The sequence below is a fragment of the Phallusia mammillata genome, chromosome 3 (assembly GCF_965637545.1).
Source record: "Phallusia mammillata chromosome 3, kaPhaMamm4.hap1.1, whole genome shotgun sequence".
NCBI classification, from domain to species: Eukaryota; Metazoa; Chordata; class Ascidiacea; order Phlebobranchia; family Ascidiidae; genus Phallusia; species Phallusia mammillata.
Genome location: NC_137254.1, coordinates 19639024 through 19653151, shown reverse-complemented (window position 1 = coordinate 19653151; position 14128 = coordinate 19639024). Strand labels below are relative to the sequence as shown.

Below are 14128 nucleotides of genomic sequence, written 5' to 3'. Positions count from 1 at the left end.
GGCCTGTGGGTTAAATACTGGAGCTGTCAAGACAAATGGCTATCTACATGACCATATCCACCATCTGCTGCGAAAAAACTTCAGGGAAAAAAAACACAAATTGAGTAAAATCAAAATGTGCCTCCTTTAGGAAAGGGGACCCATAACATCACAAATTTTAAGCAAACAGGACATTGCCAAGACTGAATTATTCCAAGCTCAGAGGTGTTGATTCCCACACATTTGATGTGATACCAATGTCTGCAACTGTCACTTCCAATCTGTTCACAAAAGTTTTACATGTAGATAAGCACACAGTTTTTATGTACACGTGATAAAAAATTATGCTTTTACCATTGTTTTACCATTTTGTGCACTATATCAAAATTAATTATGTGTAAAGTGGGTCATGCTGTCTAAAACAAAAAAAAACTTACCTATTTTCTAATCACAATTTCCACATTGGCTACATAGCTCAAGAAGACTGTCTAAAATAAAATGATATTATGAATGATTAGCAGCATCACTAGAATTGCTTTTAAAGCTTAAAAAATGGAAAATATTTAATGGTCTTCCTGGATTCATCTAACTTTTTTTGACCAATTTTATTCCTGTAATGAAGCAGTGCTCTTCTCGAACTAGAATACAAAACTATTAGGTTAGGATTTTTTAAGGTAGTGTTTGACAAATTCAGCAACCTTTAAGGATTATTTTTGTTTGTTTCTTGTAACCTTTTAAACAACCGATTAGCAAAAACTTTTAATTAATGAAAACAATCACAAGAGTGGCTGGTTGTTTTCTGACCAATATTTTGTAACAAAAATATACAATGGCAATACTGTGTCATTTTTTACTATTTTACAGATACTTCTGTTGCTTGTTGTTGAATCAATCAGATCTAAATATGATCAGTTTAAACATTGTGTCGAGTCAGTTACAAAAATGAAATAAAAAGCAAGGTGATAAACTGTATAAGCAAAGATGGATCCCAAAAAAGGATAACTAAGAAATTAATTAAAATACCAAACAAAACAAATGTTTTACTCCTCCAAGTCTGTTAAGAACCAGTATTGAACCGCTTTCTTTTGTGCTGGTAGTTGCTTAATACTTTCTTAATATTGTTTACTGCTAATAGGTTTCCAATCTTTAAATGTTGGTGGCTTTCTCCTAAGAAATAAACCAAAAAACATGAACAATTTTCATTTGAATATGGCGAAATCAGCTGGTTAAAACAAAACAAATACTAAGTTGTAACAGTGTCTGGCAGCTAGGAATTTCATGAATCCACTGTTTTCAAACAGCTAAATGTGTTGGTCCAATCTAAAAAGTATTTTATTGTTTGGAAACTCAGATGAGCTCCTCTTTTTTGCAAGTAACATTCATATTGTCAAATATGGCATTCAGATATCACAATGTGACACACAACAGAGCTTAGACATGTTTAAATAATAAACAAATTGACTAAAAAAAAGTGATTGAACTTTTTCGCCCTGTTAGAGCTCGTCAGACTGCCTGGCAGACAATGAAAGTTCAAAAATCGTAAAAAAACACACTTACCTTTGCTGCTTGCAATTTTTCAAGATTTAACAAATGCCTTATTAAAGTCATAAGCACGAAATATTGCACGAAATTTTACAATTTTAAGACCTAATTTGCTTGTGTTCGGGAAGTATTTTTTATAATTATACATGGATTTAGTCCTGTTGCTTCTTAGTATGGTTTGCAATAGAAGCTGACTAATTGAAATCAAGCAGGGCTGCCACTTTGGTTTGAATGAAATAATCCAGTTTGACCTTAAAATATATCTACAATCATTTAGATGGAAAAACAAAACATCCAAAAATATATCTAAACATAAAATAATCCAATTTAATGTAATGTATTAACCAAACAAAATGGCATATGAAGGTTTTTAATATAAATTGATCTATATTGATGCTAAAGAAGCTTACTTCTTCCATTTCATCACTCTACTTTTCTGAGACGGGGTTGTGACAATTTAGTGACAGGCTGTCACCTATCGCCTGTCAATGATAGGGTGTCAGGTACAAACTGACACCCTGTCACAGATTTACTGACACCCTGTCACAGATTTATTGACACCCTGTCACTGATTCGATGACGCCCTGTCACAGATTTACTGACACCCTGTCACAGATTCACTGACGCCCTGTCATTGATTTTGACACCCTGTCACTGATTCACTGGCGTCCTGTCAATGATTAAATGACGCCTTGTCACTGATTTATAATTTTCGAAAAAAACAGTGTTTTTGCTTTGTCGTCTGAAAGAGCCAAGCTGCAGAGAGGGGTTTAAAATAAAGATGAAAGGCAGATTTTAAGCATTGTTGCCAGAACTAACATCTGAGTTCTCTAAAATCGTGAATGCGACCACAATGGAAACTTTGGAAATAGCTATAGAACCAGAAAGCACCCTGGAAAACACAAGAGATCATGAATAAATACGATAGAAACTTCTTTCTGAAGAACAAGCCAGTTTCTGTGGACGACCAAGCAAAACCTAACAGTTCGAATACTAGGTGAAAAATTTAGACCAACATCAAGAACTTCCTGCAGAGTTTGGAGAAAAGCTCTGTAGAGTAGGAAGGTGAAACATGGTATCAGTCTCCACCGGATCTTTCTGATCAAAGCACTTTATAATACGGCCAGAAATGCAGTGACAACCCACAGAAGTGCACTTTGGTTGCAGTATGTCAAGAGTGTATGCTGTCGCTTATCTTGTTCAACATATTATTAGAGCACATAATGAGGGAACCAATGGCAGATTTTGAGGAAACAGTGTCAGTGATGGCGGGACAAATTCATTGCAGAGTGGTAAGCAACTTACTGACATTGGACAGTACAATGAGAAGGTATGGAATGGAGATAAGAAGTGACAAAAGCAAGATCATGGTAAGGTCAAGGCAAAGTGATAAAGAGAGCGACATAGAAATTACAATGGAAGGGGAACAACTGGAAGCAGTCTCAATGAAGATGTGACATGAAGACGAAAGTTTCAAGGGTTCGGCCATGTAACATGGAATCATGCACAGCACTGTTAAAGGTCATGAGAAGACACAGGAGACCCAGAACGAACTGGCTTTGGCAATGTTCAGGGGTGAAATGCATGGGACTGGCAGAGGATGAAGATAGATGGAGAAAATGCGCCAACGATCCCAGGACTACAATTATATTCAGGAACTTAATTAAAATGTTAAGGCAATATTGTTGTTACAAAAACTTCTTGAGTAATCATAAAGCATGAAAAAATACTTCAGACAACTTTTATTATTAAACAAAAAACAACAAATTTATGAATGCCTAATATAAAGACTAGATGTGATAAAGAACTTAAAAATCTAAGCAAGCACACCATATTCTCTAGCTGTCAGTGTATCGATTAATACTCATGTGACAATGCATTATAAATAAATAAGAAAAGAAGAGGGAAATAGTGAGTGAGAGCATCGGGTAAAACACAACAATTGACATGTCAAAATAGAAAAATCACCCATCTTAAGGGCTAGCAGGTTAGTAACGGGTTGCTATGTGCAAAATAATAAAATATCAAACCACAATCAACAGTCCTTTAAAATTAATCCCCAATTGGTGATTGTTTAAGGCTGTTAAAACTTCAAAAAATAACCAGCCCAAATGAATGCAAGTAACACTATCCCTATAACATCACAGAAACTCGTTATTTGTGGTGCGTCAGATTATGAGAGATGTTTTTAAACTTTGATGGCCTGTGGGTTAAATACTGGAGCTGTCAAGACAAATGGCTATCTACATGACCATATCCACCATCTGCTGCGAAAAAACTTCAGGGAAAAAAAACACAAATTGAGTAAAATCAAAATGTGCCTCCTTTAGGAAAGGGGACCCATAACATCACAAATTTTAAGCAAACAGGACATTGCCAAGACTGAATTATTCCAAGCTCAGAGGTGTTGATTCCCACACATTTGATGTGATACCAATGTCTGCAACTGTCACTTCCAATCTGTTCACAAAAGTTTTACATGTAGATAAGCACACAGTTTTTATGTACACGTGATAAAAAATTATGCTTTTACCATTGTTTTACCATTTTGTGCACTATATCAAAATTAATTATGTGTAAAGTGGGTCATGCTGTCTAAAACAAAAAAAAACTTACCTATTTTCTAATCACAATTTCCACATTGGCTACATAGCTCAAGAAGACTGTCTAAAATAAAATGATATTATGAATGATTAGCAGCATCACTAGAATTGCTTTTAAAGCTTAAAAAATGGAAAATATTTAATGGTCTTCCTGGATTCATCTAACTTTTTTTGACCAATTTTATTCCTGTAATGAAGCAGTGCTCTTCTCGAACTAGAATACAAAACTATTAGGTTAGGATTTTTTAAGGTAGTGTTTGACAAATTCAGCAACCTTTAAGGATTATTTTTGTTTGTTTCTTGTAACCTTTTAAACAACCGATTAGCAAAAACTTTTAATTAATGAAAACAATCACAAGAGTGGCTGGTTGTTTTCTGACCAATATTTTGTAACAAAAATATACAATGGCAATACTGTGTCATTTTTTACTATTTTACAGATACTTCTGTTGCTTGTTGTTGAATCAATCAGATCTAAATATGATCAGTTTAAACATTGTGTCGAGTCAGTTACAAAAATGAAATAAAAAGCAAGGTGATAAACTGTATAAGCAAAGATGGATCCCAAAAAAGGATAACTAAGAAATTAATTAAAATACCAAACAAAACAAATGTTTTACTCCTCCAAGTCTGTTAAGAACCAGTATTGAACCGCTTTCTTTTGTGCTGGTAGTTGCTTAATACTTTCTTAATATTGTTTACTGCTAATAGGTTTCCAATCTTTAAATGTTGGTGGCTTTCTCCTAAGAAATAAACCAAAAAACATGAACAATTTTCATTTGAATATGGCGAAATCAGCTGGTTAAAACAAAACAAATACTAAGTTGTAACAGTGTCTGGCAGCTAGGAATTTCATGAATCCACTGTTTTCAAACAGCTAAATGTGTTGGTCCAATCTAAAAAGTATTTTATTGTTTGGAAACTCAGATGAGCTCCTCTTTTTTGCAAGTAACATTCATATTGTCAAATATGGCATTCAGATATCACAATGTGACACACAACAGAGCTTAGACATGTTTAAATAATAAACAAATTGACTAAAAAAAAGTGATTGAACTTTTTCGCCCTGTTAGAGCTCGTCAGACTGCCTGGCAGACAATGAAAGTTCAAAAATCGTAAAAAAACACACTTACCTTTGCTGCTTGCAATTTTTCAAGATTTAACAAATGCCTTATTAAAGTCATAAGCACGAAATATTGCACGAAATTTTACAATTTTAAGACCTAATTTGCTTGTGTTCGGGAAGTATTTTTTATAATTATACATGGATTTAGTCCTGTTGCTTCTTAGTATGGTTTGCAATAGAAGCTGACTAATTGAAATCAAGCAGGGCTGCCACTTTGGTTTGAATGAAATAATCCAGTTTGACCTTAAAATATATCTACAATCATTTAGATGGAAAAACAAAACATCCAAAAATATATCTAAACATAAAATAATCCAATTTAATGTAATGTATTAACCAAACAAAATGGCATATGAAGGTTTTTAATATAAATTGATCTATATTGATGCTAAAGAAGCTTACTTCTTCCATTTCATCACTCTACTTTTCTGAGACGGGGTTGTGACAATTTAGTGACAGGCTGTCACCTATCGCCTGTCAATGATAGGGTGTCAGGTACAAACTGACACCCTGTCACAGATTTACTGACACCCTGTCACAGATTTATTGACACCCTGTCACTGATTCGATGACGCCCTGTCACAGATTTACTGACACCCTGTCACAGATTCACTGACGCCCTGTCATTGATTTTGACACCCTGTCACTGATTCACTGGCGTCCTGTCAATGATTAAATGACGCCTTGTCACTGATTTATAATTTTCGAAAAAAACAGTGTTTTTGCTTTGTCGTCTGAAAGAGCCAAGCTGCAGAGAGGGGTTTAAAATAAAGATGAAAGGCAGATTTTAAGCATTGTTGCCAGAACTAACATCTGAGTTCTCTAAAATCGTGAATGCGACCACAATGGAAACTTTGGAAATAGCTATAGAACCAGAAAGCACCCTGGAAAACACAAGAGATCATGAATAAATACGATAGAAACTTCTTTCTGAAGAACAAGCCAGTTTCTGTGGACGACCAAGCAAAACCTAACAGTTCGAATACTAGGTGAAAAATTTAGACCAACATCAAGAACTTCCTGCAGAGTTTGGAGAAAAGCTCTGTAGAGTAGGAAGGTGAAACATGGTATCAGTCTCCACCGGATCTTTCTGATCAAAGCACTTTATAATACGGCCAGAAATGCAGTGACAACCCACAGAAGTGCACTTTGGTTGCAGTATGTCAAGAGTGTATGCTGTCGCTTATCTTGTTCAACATATTATTAGAGCACATAATGAGGGAACCAATGGCAGATTTTGAGGAAACAGTGTCAGTGATGGCGGGACAAATTCATTGCAGAGTGGTAAGCAACTTACTGACATTGGACAGTACAATGAGAAGGTATGGAATGGAGATAAGAAGTGACAAAAGCAAGATCATGGTAAGGTCAAGGCAAAGTGATAAAGAGAGCGACATAGAAATTACAATGGAAGGGGAACAACTGGAAGCAGTCTCAATGAAGATGTGACATGAAGACGAAAGTTTCAAGGGTTCGGCCATGTAACATGGAATCATGCACAGCACTGTTAAAGGTCATGAGAAGACACAGGAGACCCAGAACGAACTGGCTTTGGCAATGTTCAGGGGTGAAATGCATGGGACTGGCAGAGGATGAAGATAGATGGAGAAAATGCGCCAACGATCCCAGGACTACAATTATATTCAGGAACTTAATTAAAATGTTAAGGCAATATTGTTGTTACAAAAACTTCTTGAGTAATCATAAAGCATGAAAAAATACTTCAGACAACTTTTATTATTAAACAAAAAACAACAAATTTATGAATGCCTAATATAAAGACTAGATGTGATAAAGAACTTAAAAATCTAAGCAAGCACACCATATTCTCTAGCTGTCAGTGTATCGATTAATACTCATGTGACAATGCATTATAAATAAATAAGAAAAGAAGAGGGAAATAGTGAGTGAGAGCATCGGGTAAAACACAACAATTGACATGTCAAAATAGAAAAATCACCCATCTTAAGGGCTAGCAGGTTAGTAACGGGTTGCTATGTGCAAAATAATAAAATATCAAACCACAATCAACAGTCCTTTAAAATTAATCCCCAATTGGTGATTGTTTAAGGCTGTTAAAACTTCAAAAAATAACCAGCCCAAATGAATGCAAGTAACACTATCCCTATAACATCACAGAAACTCGTTATTTGTGGTGCGTCAGATTATGAGAGATGTTTTTAAACTTTGATGGCCTGTGGGTTAAATACTGGAGCTGTCAAGACAAATGGCTATCTACATGACCATATCCACCATCTGCTGCGAAAAAACTTCAGGGAAAAAAAACACAAATTGAGTAAAATCAAAATGTGCCTCCTTTAGGAAAGGGGACCCATAACATCACAAATTTTAAGCAAACAGGACATTGCCAAGACTGAATTATTCCAAGCTCAGAGGTGTTGATTCCCACACATTTGATGTGATACCAATGTCTGCAACTGTCACTTCCAATCTGTTCACAAAAGTTTTACATGTAGATAAGCACACAGTTTTTATGTACACGTGATAAAAAATTATGCTTTTACCATTGTTTTACCATTTTGTGCACTATATCAAAATTAATTATGTGTAAAGTGGGTCATGCTGTCTAAAACAAAAAAAAACTTACCTATTTTCTAATCACAATTTCCACATTGGCTACATAGCTCAAGAAGACTGTCTAAAATAAAATGATATTATGAATGATTAGCAGCATCACTAGAATTGCTTTTAAAGCTTAAAAAATGGAAAATATTTAATGGTCTTCCTGGATTCATCTAACTTTTTTTGACCAATTTTATTCCTGTAATGAAGCAGTGCTCTTCTCGAACTAGAATACAAAACTATTAGGTTAGGATTTTTTAAGGTAGTGTTTGACAAATTCAGCAACCTTTAAGGATTATTTTTGTTTGTTTCTTGTAACCTTTTAAACAACCGATTAGCAAAAACTTTTAATTAATGAAAACAATCACAAGAGTGGCTGGTTGTTTTCTGACCAATATTTTGTAACAAAAATATACAATGGCAATACTGTGTCATTTTTTACTATTTTACAGATACTTCTGTTGCTTGTTGTTGAATCAATCAGATCTAAATATGATCAGTTGAAACATTGTGTCGAGTCAGTTACAAAAATGAAATAAAAAGCAAGGTGTTAAACTGTATAAGCAAAGATGGATCCCAAAAAAGGATAACTAAGAAATTAATTAAAATACCAAACAAAACAAATGTTTTACTCCTCCAAGTCTGTTAAGAACCAGTATTGAACCGCTTTCTTTTGTGCTGGTAGTTGCTTAATACTTTCTTAATATTGTTTACTGCTAATAGGTTTCCAATCTTTAAATGTTGGTGGCTTTCTCCTAAGAAATAAACCAAAAAACATGAACAATTTTCATTTGAATATGGCGAAATCAGCTGGTTAAAACAAAACAAATACTAAGTTGTAACAGTGTCTGGCAGCTAGGAATTTCATGAATCCACTGTTTTCAAACAGCTAAATGTGTTGGTCCAATCTAAAAAGTATTTTATTGTTTGGAAACTCAGATGAGCTCCTCTTTTTTGCAAGTAACATTCATATTGTCAAATATGGCATTCAGATATCACAATGTGACACACAACAGAGCTTAGACATGTTTAAATAATAAACAAATTGACTAAAAAAAAGTGATTGAACTTTTTCGCCCTGTTAGAGCTCGTCAGACTGCCTGGCAGACAATGAAAGTTCAAAAATCGTAAAAAAACACACTTACCTTTGCTGCTTGCAATTTTTCAAGATTTAACAAATGCCTTATTAAAGTCATAAGCACGAAATATTGCACGAAATTTTACAATTTTAAGACCTAATTTGCTTGTGTTCGGGAAGTATTTTTTATAATTATACATGGATTTAGTCCTGTTGCTTCTTAGTATGGTTTGCAATAGAAGCTGACTAATTGAAATCAAGCAGGGCTGCCACTTTGGTTTGAATGAAATAATCCAGTTTGACCTTAAAATATATCTACAATCATTTAGATGGAAAAACAAAACATCCAAAAATATATCTAAACATAAAATAATCCAATTTAATGTAATGTATTAGCCAAACAAAATGGCATATGAAGGTTTTTAATATAATTTGATCTATATTGATGCTAAAGAAGCTTACTTCTTCCATTTCATCACTCTACTTTTCTGAGACGGGGTTGTGACAATTTAGTGACAGGCTGTCACCTATCGCCTGTCAATGATAGGGTGTCAGGTACAAACTGACACCCTGTCACAGATTTACTGACACCCTGTCACAGATTTATTGACACCCTGTCACTGATTCGATGACGCCCTGTCACAGATTTACTGACACCCTGTCACAGATTCACTGACGCCCTGTCATTGATTTTGACACCCTGTCACTGATTCACTGGCGTCCTGTCAATGATTAAATGACGCCTTGTCACTGATTTATAATTTTCGAAAAAAACAGTGTTTTTGCTTTGTCGTCTGAAAGAGCCAAGCTGCAGAGAGGGGTTTAAAATAAAGATGAAAGGCAGATTTTAAGCATTGTTGCCAGAACTAACATCTGAGTTCTCTAAAATCGTGAATGCGACCACAATGGAAACTTTGGAAATAGCTATAGAACCAGAAAGCACCCTGGAAAACACAAGAGATCATGAATAAATACGATAGAAACTTCTTTCTGAAGAACAAGCCAGTTTCTGTGGACGACCAAGCAAAACCTAACAGTTCGAATACTAGGTGAAAAATTTAGACCAACATCAAGAACTTCCTGCAGAGTTTGGAGAAAAGCTCTGTAGAGTAGGAAGGTGAAACATGGTATCAGTCTCCACCGGATCTTTCTGATCAAAGCACTTTATAATACGGCCAGAAATGCAGTGACAACCCACAGAAGTGCACTTTGGTTGCAGTATGTCAAGAGTGTATGCTGTCGCTTATCTTGTTCAACATATTATTAGAGCACATAATGAGGGAACCAATGGCAGATTTTGAGGAAACAGTGTCAGTGATGGCGGGACAAATTCATTGCAGAGTGGTAAGCAACTTACTGACATTGGACAGTACAATGAGAAGGTATGGAATGGAGATAAGAAGTGACAAAAGCAAGATCATGGTAAGGTCAAGGCAAAGTGATAAAGAGAGCGACATAGAAATTACAATGGAAGGGGAACAACTGGAAGCAGTCTCAATGAAGATGTGACATGAAGACGAAAGTTTCAAGGGTTCGGCCATGTAACATGGAATCATGCACAGCACTGTTAAAGGTCATGAGAAGACACAGGAGACCCAGAACGAACTGGCTTTGGCAATGTTCAGGGGTGAAATGCATGGGACTGGCAGAGGATGAAGATAGATGGAGAAAATGCGCCAACGATCCCAGGACTACAATTATATTCAGGAACTTAATTAAAATGTTAAGGCAATATTGTTGTTACAAAAACTTCTTGAGTAATCATAAAGCATGAAAAAATACTTCAGACAACTTTTATTATTAAACAAAAAACAACAAATTTATGAATGCCTAATATAAAGACTAGATGTGATAAAGAACTTAAAAATCTAAGCAAGCACACCATATTCTCTAGCTGTCAGTGTATCGATTAATACTCATGTGACAATGCATTATAAATAAATAAGAAAAGAAGAGGGAAATAGTGAGTGAGAGCATCGGGTAAAACACAACAATTGACATGTCAAAATAGAAAAATCACCCATCTTAAGGGCTAGCAGGTTAGTAACGGGTTGCTATGTGCAAAATAATAAAATATCAAACCACAATCAACAGTCCTTTAAAATTAATCCCCAATTGGTGATTGTTTAAGGCTGTTAAAACTTCAAAAAATAACCAGCCCAAATGAATGCAAGTAACACTATCCCTATAACATCACAGAAACTCGTTATTTGTGGTGCGTCAGATTATGAGAGATGTTTTTAAACTTTGATGGCCTGTGGGTTAAATACTGGAGCTGTCAAGACAAATGGCTATCTACATGACCATATCCACCATCTGCTGCGAAAAAACTTCAGGGAAAAAAAACACAAATTGAGTAAAATCAAAATGTGCCTCCTTTAGGAAAGGGGACCCATAACATCACAAATTTTAAGCAAACAGGACATTGCCAAGACTGAATTATTCCAAGCTCAGAGGTGTTGATTCCCACACATTTGATGTGATACCAATGTCTGCAACTGTCACTTCCAATCTGTTCACAAAAGTTTTACATGTAGATAAGCACACAGTTTTTATGTACACGTGATAAAAAATTATGCTTTTACCATTGTTTTACCATTTTGTGCACTATATCAAAATTAATTATGTGTAAAGTGGGTCATGCTGTCTAAAACAAAAAAAAACTTACCTATTTTCTAATCACAATTTCCACATTGGCTACATAGCTCAAGAAGACTGTCTAAAATAAAATGATATTATGAATGATTAGCAGCATCACTAGAATTGCTTTTAAAGCTTAAAAAATGGAAAATATTTAATGGTCTTCCTGGATTCATCTAACTTTTTTTGACCAATTTTATTCCTGTAATGAAGCAGTGCTCTTCTCGAACTAGAATACAAAACTATTAGGTTAGGATTTTTTAAGGTAGTGTTTGACAAATTCAGCAACCTTTAAGGATTATTTTTGTTTGTTTCTTGTAACCTTTTAAACAACCGATTAGCAAAAACTTTTAATTAATGAAAACAATCACAAGAGTGGCTGGTTGTTTTCTGACCAATATTTTGTAACAAAAATATACAATGGCAATACTGTGTCATTTTTTACTATTTTACAGATACTTCTGTTGCTTGTTGTTGAATCAATCAGATCTAAATATGATCAGTTTAAACATTGTGTCGAGTCAGTTACAAAAATGAAACAAAAAGCAAGGTGATAAACTGTATAAGCAAAGATGGATCCCAAAAAAGGATAACTAAGAAATTAATTAAAATACCAAACAAAACAAATGTTTTACTCCTCCAAGTCTGTTAAGAACCAGTATTGAACCGCTTTCTTTTGTGCTGGTAGTTGCTTAATACTTTCTTAATATTGTTTACTGCTAATAGGTTTCCAATCTTTAAATGTTGGTGGCTTTCTCCTAAGAAATAAACCAAAAAACATGAACAATTTTCATTTGAATATGGCGAAATCAGCTGGTTAAAACAAAACAAATACTAAGTTGTAACAGTGTCTGGCAGCTAGGAATTTCATGAATCCACTGTTTTCAAACAGCTAAATGTGTTGGTCCAATCTAAAAAGTATTTTATTGTTTGGAAACTCAGATGAGCTCCTCTTTTTTGCAAGTAACATTCATATTGTCAAATATGGCATTCAGATATCACAATGTGACACACAACAGAGCTTAGACATGTTTAAATAATAAACAAATTGACTAAAAAAAAGTGATTGAACTTTTTCGCCCTGTTAGAGCTCGTCAGACTGCCTGGCAGACAATGAAAGTTCAAAAATCGTAAAAAAACACACTTACCTTTGCTGCTTGCAATTTTTCAAGATTTAACAAATGCCTTATTAAAGTCATAAGCACGAAATATTGCACGAAATTTTACAATTTTAAGACCTAATTTGCTTGTGTTCGGGAAGTATTTTTTATAATTATACATGGATTTAGTCCTGTTGCTTCTTAGTATGGTTTGCAATAGAAGCTGACTAATTGAAATCAAGCAGGGCTGCCACTTTGGTTTGAATGAAATAATCCAGTTTGACCTTAAAATATATCTACAATCATTTAGATGGAAAAACAAAACATCCAAAAATATATCTAAACATAAAATAATCCAATTTAATGTAATGTATTAGCCAAACAAAATGGCATATGAAGGTTTTTAATATAAATTGATCTATATTGATGCTAAAGAAGCTTACTTCTTCCATTTCATCACTCTATTTTTCTGAGACGGGGTTGTGACAATTTAGTGACAGGCTGTCACCTATCGCCTGTCAATGATAGGGTGTCAGGTACAAACTGACACCCTGTCACAGATTTACTGACACCCTGTCACAGATTTATTGACACCCTGTCACTGATTCGATGACGCCCTGTCACAGATTTACTGACACCCTGTCACAGATTCACTGACGCCCTGTCATTGATTTTGACACCCTGTCACTGATTCACTGGCGTCCTGTCAATGATTAAATGACGCCTTGTCACTGATTTATAATTTTCGAAAAAAACAGTGTTTTTGCTTTGTCGTCGGAAAGAGCCAAGCTGCAGAGAGGGGTTTAAAATAAAGATGAAAGGCAGATTTTAAGCATTGTTGCCAGAACTAACATCTGAGTTCTCTAAAATCGTGAATGCGACCACAATGGAAACTTTGGAAATAGCTATAGAACCAGAAAGCACCCTGGAAAACACAAGAGATCATGAATAAATACGATAGAAACTTCTTTCTGAAGAACAAGCCAGTTTCTGTGGACGACCAAGCAAAACCTAACAGTTCGAATACTAGGTGAAAAATTTAGACCAACATCAAGAACTTCCTGCAGAGTTTGGAGAAAAGCTCTGTAGAGTAGGAAGGTGAAACATGGTATCAGTCTCCACCGGATCTTTCTGATCAAAGCACTTTATAATACGGCCAGAAATGCAGTGACAACCCACAGAAGTGCACTTTGGTTGCAGTATGTCAAGAGTGTATGCTGTCGCTTATCTTGTTCAACATATTATTAGAGCACATAATGAGGGAACCAATGGCAGATTTTGAGGAAACAGTGTCAGTGATGGCGGGACAAATTCATTGCAGAGTGGTAAGCAACTTACTGACATTGGACAGTACAATGAGAAGGTATGGAATGGAGATAAGAAGTGACAAAAGCAAGATCATGGTAAGGTCAAGGCAAAGTGATAAAGAGAGCGACATAGAAATTACAATGGAAGGGGAACAACTGGAAGCAGTCTC

The 14128-nt window shown here is 35.0% G+C and overlaps 3 long non-coding RNA genes across 3 annotated transcripts; all 3 read right to left on the bottom strand.

Annotated features, from left to right (window-relative positions):
- Nucleotides 1-3248: 3248 nt before the first annotated feature.
- LOC145220046 (uncharacterized) lies at nucleotides 3249-5560 on the bottom strand. The gene is made up of 2 exons (XR_013857967.1): nucleotides 4138-5560; nucleotides 3249-3981 (listed from the first exon to the last, which is right to left on the bottom strand). It is a non-coding gene; the product is annotated as an uncharacterized LOC145220046 (long non-coding RNA).
- A 1409-nt stretch (nucleotides 5561-6969) lies between these two features.
- LOC145220062 (uncharacterized) lies at nucleotides 6970-8326 on the bottom strand. The gene is made up of 2 exons (XR_013857978.1): nucleotides 7859-8326; nucleotides 6970-7702 (listed from the first exon to the last, which is right to left on the bottom strand). It is a non-coding gene; the product is annotated as an uncharacterized LOC145220062 (long non-coding RNA).
- A 2364-nt stretch (nucleotides 8327-10690) lies between these two features.
- On the bottom strand, nucleotides 10691-12083 carry LOC145218766 (uncharacterized). Its single transcript, XR_013857728.1, has 2 exons — nucleotides 11580-12083; nucleotides 10691-11423 (listed from the first exon to the last, which is right to left on the bottom strand). It is a non-coding gene; the product is annotated as an uncharacterized LOC145218766 (long non-coding RNA).
- Nucleotides 12084-14128: the final 2045 nt, after the last annotated feature.